Raw genomic sequence first — 16,302 nt, 5'->3', positions numbered from 1 at the left:
AGCAGTCAATCTTCCTCTTCGGGTCTGTACAAAAACAGAACAACAAAGTTACATTAGCCCACTGTGTCTAGCTGTAGCGATCTTTCACATCATCCAAACTAATCCTTTTTATGCACTCAGAACTTATTTTGTTGTATATGTTGCATATTGTCACTTGAGGTGTGGGTGTATGTCAATCTGGGGCATGACCACATGCTATATATACAGGTGTAAATATAGGTTGCACATTGTCACTTGAGGTGTGGGTGCATGTCAATTTGGGGCATGACCACATGCTGTATATACATGTGTAAATATAGGTTTTTAATTCTTTGGCACAACTGTTGGGACACCAGTTAAGAGTATTCACTTTGGAGTGGGCAGACGATTCAGATTATGTTCTCGAGAGTGTGTATATACATTATTCTGACTGTATGTATATTGTTTTGTGATAGGTTCATGGTGCAACAAATGTCCTGATGATGGTCTCGATGAATTGTACTATATGAGACCGAAAAGTCGACGATACAACACTTCTTTGTAAATAGTATCACTGAATTTGAATTGTATATAATTATTGAACGATGTATATATGGTTGATATGTAAATACTATCCATATTTTGTACAAAAAGTGTCAGTAAGTACTGTACATGTCAAAGAACTGAGTAACAGTACATCTTTTTTGTTGCCGTGTATGGAAGGACATATGATTTAAACGTATGCAAATGAAATAGAACATGACATAATGCAATAAAATAACTAATGAATTGTATATATGTCTCTCGAGTACTATGAAATTTGTGCTCCCTGCTGTGACAAATTCAAAATCTGTGAAAATAATATTGAATGACTCCTTCAGGAACATTTTTCTCTTGTGTTATTAGGTGTGATATTAGCCGCTTGATTGAGTTTTATTAAAAAAAAAATCAATATATAAAGCAAATATTAACGGAGAGCTCGGACAACCTTGTCTAGTACCACGTAAAATTGCAAATGGTTTAGACTCTCTACCCCCTAGACGTATTGCTGCTACAGGCGAATTATATAAAGTCTTTATAGCGTGAAGCATCCCGGGTCCAAATCCCTTCAAGGTAGGGTCTGCCATAGATAAGGCCAGGACACCCTGTCAAATGCCTTCTCGGCATCTAACAGGGTGATGCAGATAGGAATCTTAGTAGCTTCCGCCCGGTCCATCAGAGCAATAATACGATGCACATGATCAGTCGTATCCCTGCTGGGTATGAAGCCATGTTGTAATGGTGATACTAAGGTGTTAATAATGTGAGAAATCCGGGTAGCAATGATTTTAGAAAAAACCTTGCTATCGGCGTTTATTAATGAAATTGGTCTGTATGAGGCAGGTGAAAGGGGGGGCTTATCTTTTTTTTTTTTAAACGTAATTATAGATTTCTGCCAAGAAGTCGCTGACGAACCCTTTTGCGCAGCTAGGCACACCTCTAAAAGTTGTTCCTTCAATTTCGATAAAAACGTGCAAAACAATTCTAGTGGGATCTCGTCGGGACAGACTGCCTTCCCTGTTGCAAATGATAAAATTGCTGCCTCTAATTCTTCTGAAGTAAAGTTCGCCTCTAAGTCTTCCCTCTGATTGAGAGTAAGCTTAGAAAATTCTTGCTCCCCCAGAAATTCTTGAAAGGTATTTTCTGTATCTTCTTCCAAATCTTTATAAAATATACTAAAGGTTTCCAAAATCTTAGCAGGATCAGTATGTGTTATTCCCTGTAAGTCCTGTATAGAGTCCACTCTTCTAGCAGCCTCCCTCTGCCTTAGCCTTTTGGCCAGTAGCCGTCCCGAGTTTTCCCCCCACCTCATACAAATCTGCACGGTGTACCGCAACCTGGGCAGCTAATTTATTAGCAAAGTTTTGATAAACCTTAATTTTCTGAATTGCAAGAGCCACACCCTTCTGTACGAATACCTGACAGGAGCTACAAGTTGCCATCAGCTCGATTTCTAGAGCACGATTCTACTCAGCTCCTTATCTTGTTCTTCACGTACTTTGCGCTGCTTATAAATGGAAAAGCTAAGCGTCTCTCCACGGACACCAGCTTTAAACGCATCCCACACAATTGTGACTGAAGCAGACCCAGTGTTAAAATAAAAAAAACTACGGAATCCACTTATTCATATGTTCCAAATACATCTGGTCTACCAGGAGCTCCCGCTCAAATGTCCATGGCTTCCTGTCTGTTTGAATATGGGTTTCTGTTTTTAGTTCCAGTATAATAGGATTATGATCCGATATAGTCTTGGGTAATATGTCTATTTTAGCGTTCAATAAAAATTCCATGGGAGCAAAGAAATAGTCGATTCGCACATGTTTCTGATGTGGGGCTGAGTAATACGTGAAGCCTGGAAGGTGTGGATTCTTAAACCCCAAAGCATCCACTAACCCAAACTACTAGTGATGCCCTTAACTGCTTTAAAAACCTTATGTTTTTTACCTACGCAACAGGTATTATTACGCAAATCAAAATCTCCGCCTAAATGTAAGTTAAAATTACCACAGAGGATAAGGGGAGAAGGCCATAAGGCGAGCTCAATGCTAATATCGTTCATCATTTCTGGGTCACCAAGATTAGAGCCATATAACGTACATATAATTCCGTGGAAGCTTTCGACCCTAAGCTCAATAATCACCCAGCGCCCCTGCTCATCTGCTTTCGTGTGTTTACACTCACCCCAACCGTATTTCTTTAGAATGGCGACCCCTCTAGTCGTAGATCTGTCATGTACAAGATAAAATTTCATAGCCCAGCTCTTTCAACCAACCCCTGTTGTTCCAAGCAATGTGGGTCTCCTGAATACACAGTAACTCTACCCCCATGTATTTCAAAATTTGTGCCATGACACCTCTTTTCTTCCTATTATTTAACCCACAAACATTCCACAAACATATGGTAAATTTACCCATTCTTAAACAAAGAAGAAATCACAAAAGAAATCAACAGATAAATTGAAGCAAATTTGGCTTTTATCAATACACATTGTAATATTGTGTTGTACTGTACTCTAAGCTTTCCTTCATATACTTCCTAGTGGACTGAATCTCGTAATCCTGTTGAATTATCTGGCTTTCACTCTTTGTTTTGTTCCTTGCCCCCAACCGCCCACTAACCCCCCCACCCTACACACACAACTACCCACCCACCCCTGAATCCCCTAATAAAAACCCAACCCACCCATGTGAAGCAAAGGGACTAGACAGTCCCTGTATGTGATGGAGAGATGGGATTGAGTGCCCCCAAAACCCCCCCCCCGTCCTTCTCTGCCTAAAAAAAAAGCAGAAAACAAAGGAAAAAAATCCCCTAGACATATGGAGGAACATCTTACTTAACTCAGATATGAAATGAGCCTGATCAAAGCCACCGCAAGGTTCCAAATTTACAGAGTCTCCAAAAACTCCTTTGCCTTTATTTCTGAAGAAAAAAATAAAGTTTTATCCTTAAAGATAACTTTTAGTTTTGAAGGATTTAGTAAGAAGGTTTGTGCCCCCTTTCCTTGGAATGGGGGATAAGCTGACAAAGATGCCAACATGTTTGAACAGTAACCTGACAATAGTCAGGGCGTACAAAAAACTCACAGCCCTTAGCCTTTTGTTTACGATCAGGGCGAGCAAGATCATACAATTTCTCCCGTAGTAGAAAATTATTAAGGCAAATAAGGATTGGCCTTGGTTTGGCGGCCGTACCACCCCGTGTTTTGAAAGGGAATTTGTGTACCCTTTGGAGCTTACGCTCCCAGTTCCATTCTTCTAAATCAGGAAATGCTTCAGAACATAGCTCAATAACAAATTGGCGGATGTCTTTCCCCTCCAAACCTTCAGGGACCCCAAGTATACGGAGATTATTTCTCCTTGCCCTATTTTCCATATCGACCAATTTCCAGTTCACATCTTCACGGCCTGAGTGTAGGGCAGCGACATCCGCCTTGCAGGTGGAAAAGTCATCCTCTATAACAGAAAGCCTCCCTTCAGCCTCTCCCATTCTCGCTGAGAGCTCAGAGCAGGATTTTGCTACTTGCCGTACAGTGTTCTGCAATTTGCGCACGGCCCCATGTATGCGCAAGCTCTCAGCCTTTGTCTCTTCCGGGTGAAGCATAATAGCCTGATAGATTGTGGACAGGCTGATGTTGCTATCAGTTTCCTCAGGGGGTAAGGGCCCTTGGATTGCATTATCAGTTGAAATTGATGCCAGTCTTTGGGTCAGTTGAGGAGAGCCATCATTATCAGAAATTTGAGGGGGGATTTAATGACATATCTCATGAGGAATTAAAACAGTGGTGTTTCCCCCTGATGCTGAAGAGAGGTTCTCCTCTTCTTCTATATTTATAGAGCTGGAGAAACTTCTGTCATCCGCCCAGTCTAGAGCTACACTTCCCTCCTCCTCTTCCGATACCACTGAAACATCGGACATAGAGTAGAATTTTCCCCCTGAACCACACAAATCCAGATCATTCACAGTCTCTTTTTCTGATAACAGGCTCAGTAACTCGCGTACCGGGCCAGGCTGACCCTGTACCACCTTAGACACAGTAGAATCAGTACTTACTAGGGCACTCTGGGTGTCGTCTGCTGCTAAGCTTAGTAAGCCTGAAGCATTGTTCGTTAACCCCCCCCCCCCAAGATTATAGAATCAGCAACAGGCTGCGGAGTCAAAGCTTGTTCAGTAGTCCCCTTGGATATCAAAGTTCTCTTCTTATTAAAAATTGTTGGGATGACTACTTTAGGGCCTGCTATATCAGTATTAGAATTAATATTAGCTCCAGTCATCACACCCACGTTAGTACCTTCACTACGACCGTTTTTAGGCTTACCAGAACTCTTAATGTTCGTGTTCGTGTTCTGAGTCTAAGCCACTTTCTCAGGGCTGCCGCGGCCCATTTGCTCCTGATGAACCTGCTGTACTGTTACAGGGTTGTTAGCCACCGCCACAGCCCTTGTAGTAGCCCCTTTAGTTGCCACGTTGGTATTTGGATTTTTTTGGCCCATCCTGAACTGGCTGAAACTCCACTCCGGGTTTTGCAAGTATCGTTCGTACTGCTGACTGGGGTACTGAGTCTCTGCCTCAAGCTTCTCCTCCTCAGGAGAGCGATCCCAGCTCCCGCCTTGTGATGCAAGAGCTCCGCGGGACACCTCCGTTGATTTCGCCAGACTCCGCCTGTCTTTTATGAGAGTAAAACCACCGACCGCATCCCGCAGACACCAATTCTCCGCGGAGGGCAGGTATAGTAATTAGTGTTTTCGGCTGGATACTAGGAGGAACTTCAGCAAAGTCAGCATGCCCCACTATATTTATGGAAAGTAGCCCGCAGAGGTTTCTGTTCGGTTCCGATTTTCTGCTATATGTTATTTTTGTTTTAAACTCCGACGGGATTGTGCTGTTATTCAGAAAGAGAAAAGTTCAAGGGTTTCTGGAGTTAAAAGACCATTACGCATTTTCAGTGCATCTCCCTGAGGCAGTAGAGGTCAGGGGGGAAAGCGTGGGGAACATCTCAGTCCAGCTCACTCCGACACTGCAGTGTCCGCCATCTTGCTCCCTCCCCTCTACGTACTAGAAAAGTCCCTGCAAATGACGTACATAACAGCATGAACATACTCTGTGTAAAAGTCATCCTATGTATGTTTAGGAACTACACAACTGCCTGGGAAAGTTGTTTTTAGGGATGGGGGATACAGAAATACGCCTTTGAAGGTCAGAGCTTATTGCATACTAAATTAAAAAAGAGCGCTTCATAGTCCGCATAAGGGGCGGCTGAGAAAGTGGCTGTAGGCCAACTGCGGTATATCAGAGCAAGGCCTCAGTCCCTTTTTAAAGGTCAGTCAAGTCTAACCAGAGAGTAGCCATTCAGAATTGCCACCGCAAAATCTAGGTTGGATGCCTCGTCATCCCAAGTTTCAGTGATTAAGGCCAGGTTGGTGAATGACTAGAATACACAGGGAGAACACTTTGAAAATACACAATGAAATATGACAGAAAATCTTGTATTGAGAATGAGACGTACTGCTGCATTTGCACTATCTGGAGACCATTGAGAAGGTATTTTGGAAAACTGATGAAAAAACTGCAGTAATCAAGTATGGTCATGAAGGTGGCTTAGACCACTGTTTTGGGATGTTCCAAGAGATTGAAAGGGAGAAGTTAATCATGAGTGAGTAAGCTTAGATGTATGGAGCTCGGAAGAAAGATTGGTGTAAAAAATTATAATAAAGTTGCTTGCTTATAAAACCGTCTCGGGAGCAGCACCCAATTCGACTGGCTACTGGTCAGAGTTCTAGAGATGAAGAACACAAATGAATATTTCTGTCTAATGGGAGTTAAGATAAAGCAAATTGAGGTTCATACCGTTGGCAATCTCAATCATATATTTTTGAACTGGGATTGAAGGGAGAGAGTATATCCATCCAGTCTTGGTATGAGTTGAGTGTCATCAACTTAAGTAAATGTGAACTTAGAAAAGGCCTAATTGAAGAAGCTAGTAGGACCATAATCAGATTAAATAGAGTGGGGCTAAGTAAGGAGCTGACTTCAATACAGTTTCTATAGTGTAATGGGGCCTAAAGCAGCTTGGTGTGTGTCACAGCACGGTGCAGATTCTAAGAAGGTCAAGAGTTGAGTGTTAGCACATTATGAGCATTTTGGAGGCCAAAGGAATGGAAGAGATAGAGTGGTAGATGGAGAGAGCAGTAGGGTCAGCTGTGAGTTTGTTTAAGACAGGGACTCCTGAATCTTTGAGGGAAAAAGATGTTGAACAGGTTTATGGCGTGGTGCAAAAAGGGTGGCCCCGAGTTATAGCACATTGCTTGGGCAAGATTCTAAACCAGAGGATCAAGAATTTCTTTTATGGGAACGGAATCAGTTGAAATTCAGAAAGGTGGGTATATTCAAACAGGGATAGAGCAGATGAAAAAATGGGAGACATCAATCAATATGGGACAGTATGTGGGGGCCTGAACAGAACTAAGAATATTGTGAATTTTGTTATTGAAAGGAATCTGAAAGATTATTAAACAACTCTAGTGAGTGGGGACAAGAAGGTTTGCAAATTGAAAACATTGACGACTTCTTTAGCTTCATTGGGTGCTTCATGAATACGGAAATTGTTGTAATTAATGTAAGAGATTCTGATAAGCTTCTTATATTTGTACTAGGCTTCGGGCCATCCACACCTGCAGGTCGCCACAAACTATTGTTGTTCATTCTCTCTTTACAAATAAACCTGTACAGATATGCCCCTCAAGGGTAAATATTTCAGATGTGAAAGTATCAGTGGATGTAGAGTCCAAGGGTCTCATACAAGATTAGAGGAAAATGTGTGCTTTTGTAAATTTTGTATATTTCTCTGAGTACCTATGAGTTTTTTTGTGAAGTCCTAAGCATACAGCCACAGTGCCTCAATTTAGACCTTTTTTAAAATAAAAAAATTGACATTTTGCCTAATCTTTGGTAGATACTGTGTAAAAGCTGAATTGTAAATATTGAACTAGGTCAATCATATATAAAGACACAAACAAGCTAGTTCATAGTGCAGTTTTTAAGTAATTTAAGTCTTCAAGTGACAATGTTTGACCTAGCTGAGCTTCCACAAATATTCCTTAGAACATACAGTGCTTCTGTTAATCACAACACAAGAATGGGCTACATGCAGGTATTGTGCATGGTAAAATTCGCATATATAGGGCAAAATGTACAAATCTCTTTTGCAGTCACAAATCATGTTATTTGTAAAAGCACAGGATCATCTACTTAACCCATTTTGTGGTCGGTAAACCCTTTCCAGATTTCAAAATGGATATATAGGCTCGAAGTTTGGAAGTGATGTAAAAGAGGTGTACCTTCCTATTTGTAATTTGCCATGAGATACATCCGAAGTTTACAACCACAATTATGGTCGAAATTTTGTGAAAATGTACAGACTCATTCCCTTCTAATCACCAGGGGTTGCAAACAGTGACCAACATCATTAATATTCATTAGGCAAGGTATTCTACAACCACCTGCAACTAGAGATTTTGCAATAGCAACTATATTTTCTAGTGTGGTATTCTTCACTGAAATCAGTATTTTTTGTGTTTTTAAATGGATTCACATCTCTAACAGAAATAAATGCTGCACACATCACAAATAAAAGTGGTAAAAAGCCCTAGGAGCAGTACTACCACTCACCCCATACCCATTCAACACAGACATCACTGGTCAGGTGACCCTATTAATAAAAGGGTGTGGGTGCATATGATAGTGGCCAGTTTCACACCATGGTACTAGTGTACGTGTCATCCTTTATTTCAGCATGCGGGCCTAGAGCCTTCAACTTTACATTGGCAACTAGGTGGACGATCCCCATCTGTCAGCCAAGCCTAGGTCAGAACTGACTTTTGCTGGTGCCTTCCACATTTTGGAGCATCCAACACTCATCCTGATGAAAGAAGGAGAGAGTAGGTGCTTTATACAGAAGCCTCTAAGACAGTTGGGGAAACCATCCAGCGTGGGCTGCAGCCATTGAAGCTGCCCGCATTTGTGAATCTGCAAAGTGGGAGAAGATAAGTTGGCAGCCCCACTGTGAGGGAAGAGCAGTGGCATCACCACAGGCAAGAGTAAGCTGGGTGCTCATCCTTCAGTCAGTGCCACTACTGCTAGGAAGAGAGGAGGCTGGTTGAATATACAACAAACCCTGCAATACCGCCTGTTTCTTCCTTGCCAAAAAAAACAAGCATTTGCAATGCAACAGGTCTCGCATTTACGCGAGTTTCAGCTATTGACAATGTAAATGACAATGCCTTTTATTTATGTTTTGGTTTTTGAAAGATAAATAAAACGCTTTGTCATTTACAATGCCAATAGCTTTAAACTTGTGTAAATGCAAGACCTAATGCATTGCAAATGCTTCTTTGTCTGTGGATTTCAGTTATACTCAGACCTATTCGCAAATGGAGTCTTTCATCAAACACAGTACAGCAGTTCATCCTCATTAAGCAGACACTCCAGCATTTTGCAAATTTACTGCTTTATTGAAGTCTCGCTATCCCAGTGTATTTTGATTGATTGAAGGCTTTATTTCGATATAAAAGAATATCATAAAAGCATAATACAGTGTATTTTAACTAACTTGCCATGAAAAATGTAACCAAGAGATACCAAAGGGGATGATGGACGGAGCACTTGAGCAAATCAAACACTCACCCCCAGTCAACTGATCTGGGTTTAATCCATCACCATTCTTTAGCTCACTCCACCACCCCAATTCAGACATAGCCATATGCAAGTAAGTCTGACCCTGTGCCTCATGGCAACAGTCCAGCCTGAACTGCCGAGCCATATCTTCCCTGGACCGGAAACAAGCATCCTGGGACCGGTTTCAGATTCATAATCCTCATCAGCCAGACTATCTTGAATCCAGTGTGAGAGTGAGCAAGGGACCAACATCTGGGCATACCCTGCCAACTTGGGGCGAACAAAGAGATACCTAAGGGGATGATGGACGGAGCACTTGAGCAAATCAAACACTCACCCCAAGTCAACTGATCTGGGTTTAATCCATCACCATTCTTTGGCTCACTCCACCACCCCAGTTCAGACATGGCCATATGCAAATCAGTCTGACCCTGTGTCTCATGGGCACAGTCCAGCCCGAACTGCCAAGCCATGTCTTCTCTGGACCGGAAACAAGCATCCTGGGACCAGTTTCGGATTCATAATCCTCATCAGCCAGGCTATCTTGAATCCAGTGGTAGAGTGAGCAAGGGACCCACGTCTGGGCATACCCTGCCGACTTAGGGCAAACAAAGAGATACCAAAGGGGATGATGGACGGAGCACTTGAGTAAATAAAACACTCACGCCCAGTCAACTGATCTGGGTTTAATCCATCACCATTCTTTAGCTCACTCCACCAACCCAGTTCAGCCAGGATAGCTTGATTCCAGTGACATGGAGAGCACAGGACTCACATCTGAGCATACCCTTCCCACTCGGGGTGACAAATGCAAAAACAACAATTGATGGACGGAATGTTGCACAATGGCAAAACATTCACCCCCAGTCACAGATCAGGGTTTAATCCATCGTTATTTTGCTCACCACGCCACCCCAGTTCAGACATGGCCATATGCAAATGAGCCTTGACCCTGTGCCTCATGGTAACATTCCAGCCCTAAGGGCCAAGCCATGTCTTCCCTGGACCGTAATCAAGCATCCTAGGACTGGTTTCTGGCTATCAGCCATCATCAGCCAGGATAGCTTGATTCCAGTGGCATGGAGAGCACGGGACTCACGTCTTAGCATACCCGTCCAACTCAGGGTGACAAATGCAAAAACAACAATTGATGGACGGAATATGCAAATCAGTCCTAGGATGCTTGATTCCGGTCCAGGGAAGACATGGCTTGGCAGTTCGAGCTGGACTGTTCCATGAGGCACAGGGTCAAGACTCACTGCAAATGGCCATGTCTGAACTGGGGTGGCGTGGTGAGCAAAACACCGAAGGATTAAACCCTGATCTGTGACTGGGGGTGAATGTTTTGCCATTGTGAAACATTCCGTCCATCAATTGTTTTTGCATTTGTCACCCGAGTGGGACGGGTATGCTCAGAAGTGAGTCCCGTGCTCTCCATGCCACTGGAACCAAGCTATTCTGGCTGATGACGGCTGAATGCCAGAATCTGGTCCTAGGATGCTGGATTACGGTCCAGGGAAGACATGGCTTGGCAGTTCGGGCTGCACTGTTCCATGAGGCACAGGGTCAAGACTCACTGCAAATGGCCATGTCTGAACTGGGGTGGCGTGGTGAGCAAAACACCGATGGATTAAACCCTGATCTGTGACTGGGGGTGAATGTTTTGCCATTGTCAACATTCTGTCCATCAATTGTTGTTTTTGCTATTGTCACACCGAGTGGGTCGGGTATGCTCAGACGTGAGTCCCCTGCTCTCCATGCCACTGGAATCAAGCTATCCTGGCTGATGACGGCTGATAGCCTGAAACCGGCCCTAGGATGCTTGATTACAGTCCAGGAAAGACATGGCTTGGCGGTTCATGCTGGAATGTTCCCATGAGGCACAGGGTCAAGGCTCATTTGCATATGGCCATGTCTGAACTGGGGTGGCGTGATGAGCAAAATAACGATGGATTAAACCCAGATCTGTGACTGGGGGTGAATGTTTTGCCATTGTGCAACATTCTGTCCATCAATTGTTGTTTTTGCATTTGTCACACTGAGTGGGACGGGTATGCTCAGACGTGAGTCCCGTGCTCTCCATGCCACTGGAATCAAGCTATCCTGGCTGATGACGGCTGATAGCAGAAACAGGTCCTAGGATGCTTGATTCTGGTCCAGGGAAGACATGGCTTGGCAGTTCAGGCTGGACTGTTCCAATGAGGTACAGGGTCAAGGCTGATTTGCATATGGCCATGTCTGAACTGTGGTTGCTTGGTGAGTAAAATAACGATGGATTAAACCCAGATCTGTGACTGGGGGTGAATGTATTGCCATTGTGCAACATTCCGTCCATCAATTGTTATTTTTGCATTTGTCACCCCGAGTGGGACGGGTATGCTCTGACGTGAGTCCCGTGCTCTCCATTACACTGGATTCAAGCTATCCTGGCTGATGACAGCTGATAGCCAGAAACTGGTCCTAGGATGCTTGATTCCGGACCAGGGAAGACATGGCTTGGCAGTTCGGGCTGGACTGTTCCCATGAGGCACAGGGTCAAGACTGATTTGCATATGGCCATGTCTGAACTGGGATGGCGTGGTGAGCAAAATAACGATGGATTAAACCCAGATCTGTCACTGGGGGTGAATGTTTTGCCATTGTGCAATATTCGGTCCATCAATTGTTGTTTTTGCATTTGTCACCTCGAGTGGGACAGGTATGCTCAGACGTGAGTCCCGTGCTCTCCATGCCACTGAAATCAAGCCATCCTGGCTGATGACGGCTGATAGCCAGAAACCGGTCCTAGGATGCTTGATTCCGGTCCAGGGAAGACATGGTTTGGCAGTTCGGGATGGAATGTTCCCATGAGGCACAGGGTCAAGGCTGATTTGCATATGGCCATGTCTGAACTAGGATGGCGTGGAGAGCAAAATAAGGATGGATTAAACCCAGATCTGTGACTGGGGGTGAATGTTTTGCCATTGTGCAACATTCCATCCATCAATTGTTGTTTTTGCATTTGTCACCCCGAGTGGGACGGGTATGCTCAGACGTGAGTCCCGTGCTCTCCATGCCACTGGAATCAAGCTATCCTGGCTGATGACGGCTGATATCCAGAAACCGGACCTAGGATGCTTGATTCCGGTCCAGGGAAGACATGGCTTGGCAGTTCGGGATGGAATGTTCCCATGAGGCACAGGGTCAAGGCTGATTTGCATATGGCCATGTCTGAACTGGGGTTGCGTGGTGAGCAAAATAACGATGGATTAAACCCAGATCTGTGACTGGGGGTGAATGTTTTGCCATTGTGTTACATTCCATCCATCAATTGTCAATATTGCATTTGTCACCCCGAATGGGACGGGTATGCTCAGACGTGAGTCCCGTGCTCTCCATGCCACTGGATTCAAGCTATCCTGGCTGATGACAGTTGATAGCCATAAACCGGTCCTAGGATGCTTGATTCCGGACCAGGGAAGACATGGCTTGGCAGTTCGGGCTGGACTGTTCCCATGAGGCACAGGGTCAAGACTGATTTGCATATGGCCATGTCTGAACTGGGATGGCGTGGTGAGCAAAATAACTATGGATTAAACCCAGATCTGTCACTGGGGGTGAATGTTTTGCCATTGTGCAATATTCGGTCCATCAATTGTTGTTTTTGCATTTGTCACCTCGAGTGGGACAGGTATGCTCAGACGTGAGTCCCGTGCTCTCCATGCCACTGGAATCAAGCTATCCTGGCTGATGACGGCTGATAGCCAGAAACCAGCCCTAGGATGCTTGATTACGGTCCAGGGAAGACATGGCTTGGCGGTTCGGGCTGGACTGTTCCCATGAGGCACAGGGTCAAGACTGATTTGCATATGGCCATGTCTGAACTGGGGTGGCGTGGTGAGCAAAATAACAATGGATTAAACCCAGATCTGTGACTGGGGGTGAATGTTTTGCCATTGTCAACATTCTGTCCATCAATTGTTGTTTTTGCATTTGTCACACCGAGTGGGACGGGTATGCTCAGACAATAGTCTCGTGCTCTCCATGCCACTGGAATCAAGCTATCCTGGCTAATGATGGCTGATAGCCAGAAACCGGTCCTAGGATGCTTGATTCCGGTCCAGGGAAGACATGGTTTGGCAGTTCGGGATGGAATGTTCCCATGAGGCACAGGGTCAAGGCTGATTTGCATATGGCCATGTCTGAACTGGGGGTGGCGTAGTGAGCGAAATAACAATGGATTAAACCCAGATCTGTGACTGGGGGTGAATGTTTTGCCATTGTGCAACATTCCATCCATCAATTGTTGTTTTTGCATTTGTCACCCCGAGTGGGACGGGTATGCTCAGACGTGAGTCCCGTGCTCTCCATGCCACTGGAATCAAGCTATCCTGGCTGATGACGGCTGATATCCAGAAACCGGTCCTAGGATGCTTGATTCCGGTCCAGGGAAGACATGGCTTGGCAGTTCGGGCTGGACTGTTCCCATGAGGCACAGGGTCAAGACTGATTTGCATATGGCCATGTCCGAACTGGGGTGGAGTGGTGAGAAAAATAACGATGGATTAAACCCAGATCTGTGACTGGGGGTGAATGTTTAGCCATTGTGCAACATTCCGTCCATCAATTGTTGTTTTTGCATTTGTCACACCGAGTGGGATGGGTATGCTCAGACGTGAGTCCCGTGCTCTCCATGCCACTTGAATCAAGCTATCCTGGCTGATGATGGCTGATAGCCTGAAACTGTTCCTAGGATGCTTGATTCCGGTCCAGGGAAGACATGTCTTGGCAGCTCGGGATGGACTGTTCTCATGAGGCACAGGGTCAAGGCTGATTTGCATATGGCCATGTCTGAACTAGGGTGGTGTAGAGAGCAAAATAAGGATGGATTAAACCCATATCTGTGACTGGGGGTGAATGTTTTGCCATTGTGCAACATTCCATCCATCAATTGTTGTTTTTCCATTTGTCACCCCAAGTGGGACGGGTATGCTCAGACGTGAGTCCCGTGCTCTCCATGCCACTGGAATCAAGCTATCCTGGCTGATGACGGCTGATATCCAGAAACCGGTCCTAGGATGCTTGATTCCGGACCAGGGAAGACATGGCTTGGCAGTTCGGGCTGGACTGTTCCCATGAGGCACAGGGTCAAGACTGATTTGCATATGGCCATGTCTGAACTGGGATGGCGTGGTGAGCAAAATAACTATGGATTAAACCCAGATCTGTCACTGGGGGTGAATGTTTTGCCATTGTGCAATATTCGGTCCATCAATTGTTGTTTTTGCATTTGTCACCTCGAGTGGGACAGGTATGCTCAGACGTGAGTCCCGTGCTCTCCATGCCACTGGAATCAAGCTATCCTGGCTGATGACGGCTGATAGCCAGAAACCGGCCCTAGGATGCTTGATTACGGTCCAGGGAAGACATGGCTTGGCGGTTCGGGCTGGACTGTTCCCATGAGGCACAGGGTCAAGACTGATTTGCATATGGCCATGTCTGAACTGGGGTGGCGTGGTGAGCAAAATAACAATGGATTAAACCCAGATCTGTGACTGGGGGTGAATGTTTTGCCATTGTCAACATTCTGTCCATCAATTGTTGTTTTTGCATTTGTCACACCGAGTGGGACGGGTATGCTCAGACAATAGTCTCGTGCTCTCCATGCCACTGGAATCAAGCTATCCTGGCTAATGATGGCTGATAGCCAGAAACCGGTCCTAGGATGCTTGATTCCGGTCCAGGGAAGACATGGTTTGGCAGTTCGGGATGGAATGTTCCCATGAGGCACAGGGTCAAGGCTGATTTGCATATGGCCATGTCTGAACTGGGGGTGGCGTAGTGAGCGAAATAACAATGGATTAAACCCAGATCTGTGACTGGGGGTGAATGTTTTGCCATTGTGCAACATTCCATCCATCAATTGTTGTTTTTGCATTTGTCACCCCGAGTGGGACGGGTATGCTCAGACGTGAGTCCCGTGCTCTCCATGCCACTGGAATCAAGCTATCCTGGCTGATGACGGCTGATATCCAGAAACCGGTCCTAGGATGCTTGATTCCGGTCCAGGGAAGACATGGCTTGGCAGTTCGGGCTGGACTGTTCCCATGAGGCACAGGGTCAAGACTGATTTGCATATGGCCATGTCCGAACTGGGGTGGAGTGGTGAGAAAAATAACGATGGATTAAACCCAGATCTGTGACTGGGGGTGAATGTTTAGCCATTGTGCAACATTCCGTCCATCAATTGTTGTTTTTGCATTTGTCACACCGAGTGGGATGGGTATGCTCAGACGTGAGTCCCGTGCTCTCCATGCCACTTGAATCAAGCTATCCTGGCTGATGATGGCTGATAGCCTGAAACTGTTCCTAGGATGCTTGATTCCGGTCCAGGGAAGACATGTCTTGGCAGCTCGGGATGGACTGTTCTCATGAGGCACAGGGTCAAGGCTGATTTGCATATGGCCATGTCTGAACTAGGGTGGTGTGGAGAGCAAAATAAGGATGGATTAAACCCATATCTGTGACTGGGGGTGAATGTTTTGCCATTGTGCAACATTCCATCCATCAATTGTTGTTTTTCCATTTGTCACCCCAAGTGGGACGGGTATGCTCAGACGTGAGTCCCGTGCTCTCCATGCCACTGGAATCAAGCTATCCTGGCTGATGACGGCTGATATCCAGAAACCGGTCCTAGGATGCTTGATTCCGGACCAGGGAAGACATGGCTTGGCAGTTCGGGCTGGACTGTTCCCATGAGGCACAGGGTCAAGACTGATTTGCATATGGCCATGTCTGAACTGGGATGGCGTGGTGAGCAAAATAACTATGGATTAAACCCAGATCTGTCACTGGGGGTGAATGTTTTGCCATTGTGCAATATTCGGTCCATCAATTGTTGTTTTTGCATTTGTCACCTCGAGTGGGACAGGTATGCTCAGACGTGAGTCCCGTGCTCTCCATGCCACTGGAATCAAGCTATCCTGGCTGATGACGGCTGATAGCCAGAAACCGGCCCTAGGATGCTTGATTACGGTCCAGGGAAGACATGGCTTGGCGGTTCGGGCTGGACTGTTCCCATGAGGCACAGGGTCAAGACTGATTTGCATATGGCCATGTCTGAACTAGGGTGGCGTGGTGAGCAAAATAACAATG

The sequence above is a fragment of the Lissotriton vulgaris genome, chromosome 4_1, assembly GCF_964263255.1.
Source record: "Lissotriton vulgaris chromosome 4_1, aLisVul1.2, whole genome shotgun sequence".
In the NCBI taxonomy this organism is placed as follows: domain Eukaryota; kingdom Metazoa; phylum Chordata; class Amphibia; order Caudata; family Salamandridae; genus Lissotriton; species Lissotriton vulgaris.
The sequence above is the reverse complement of the archived record's forward strand: the minus strand, read 5'-3'. Positions refer to the sequence as shown.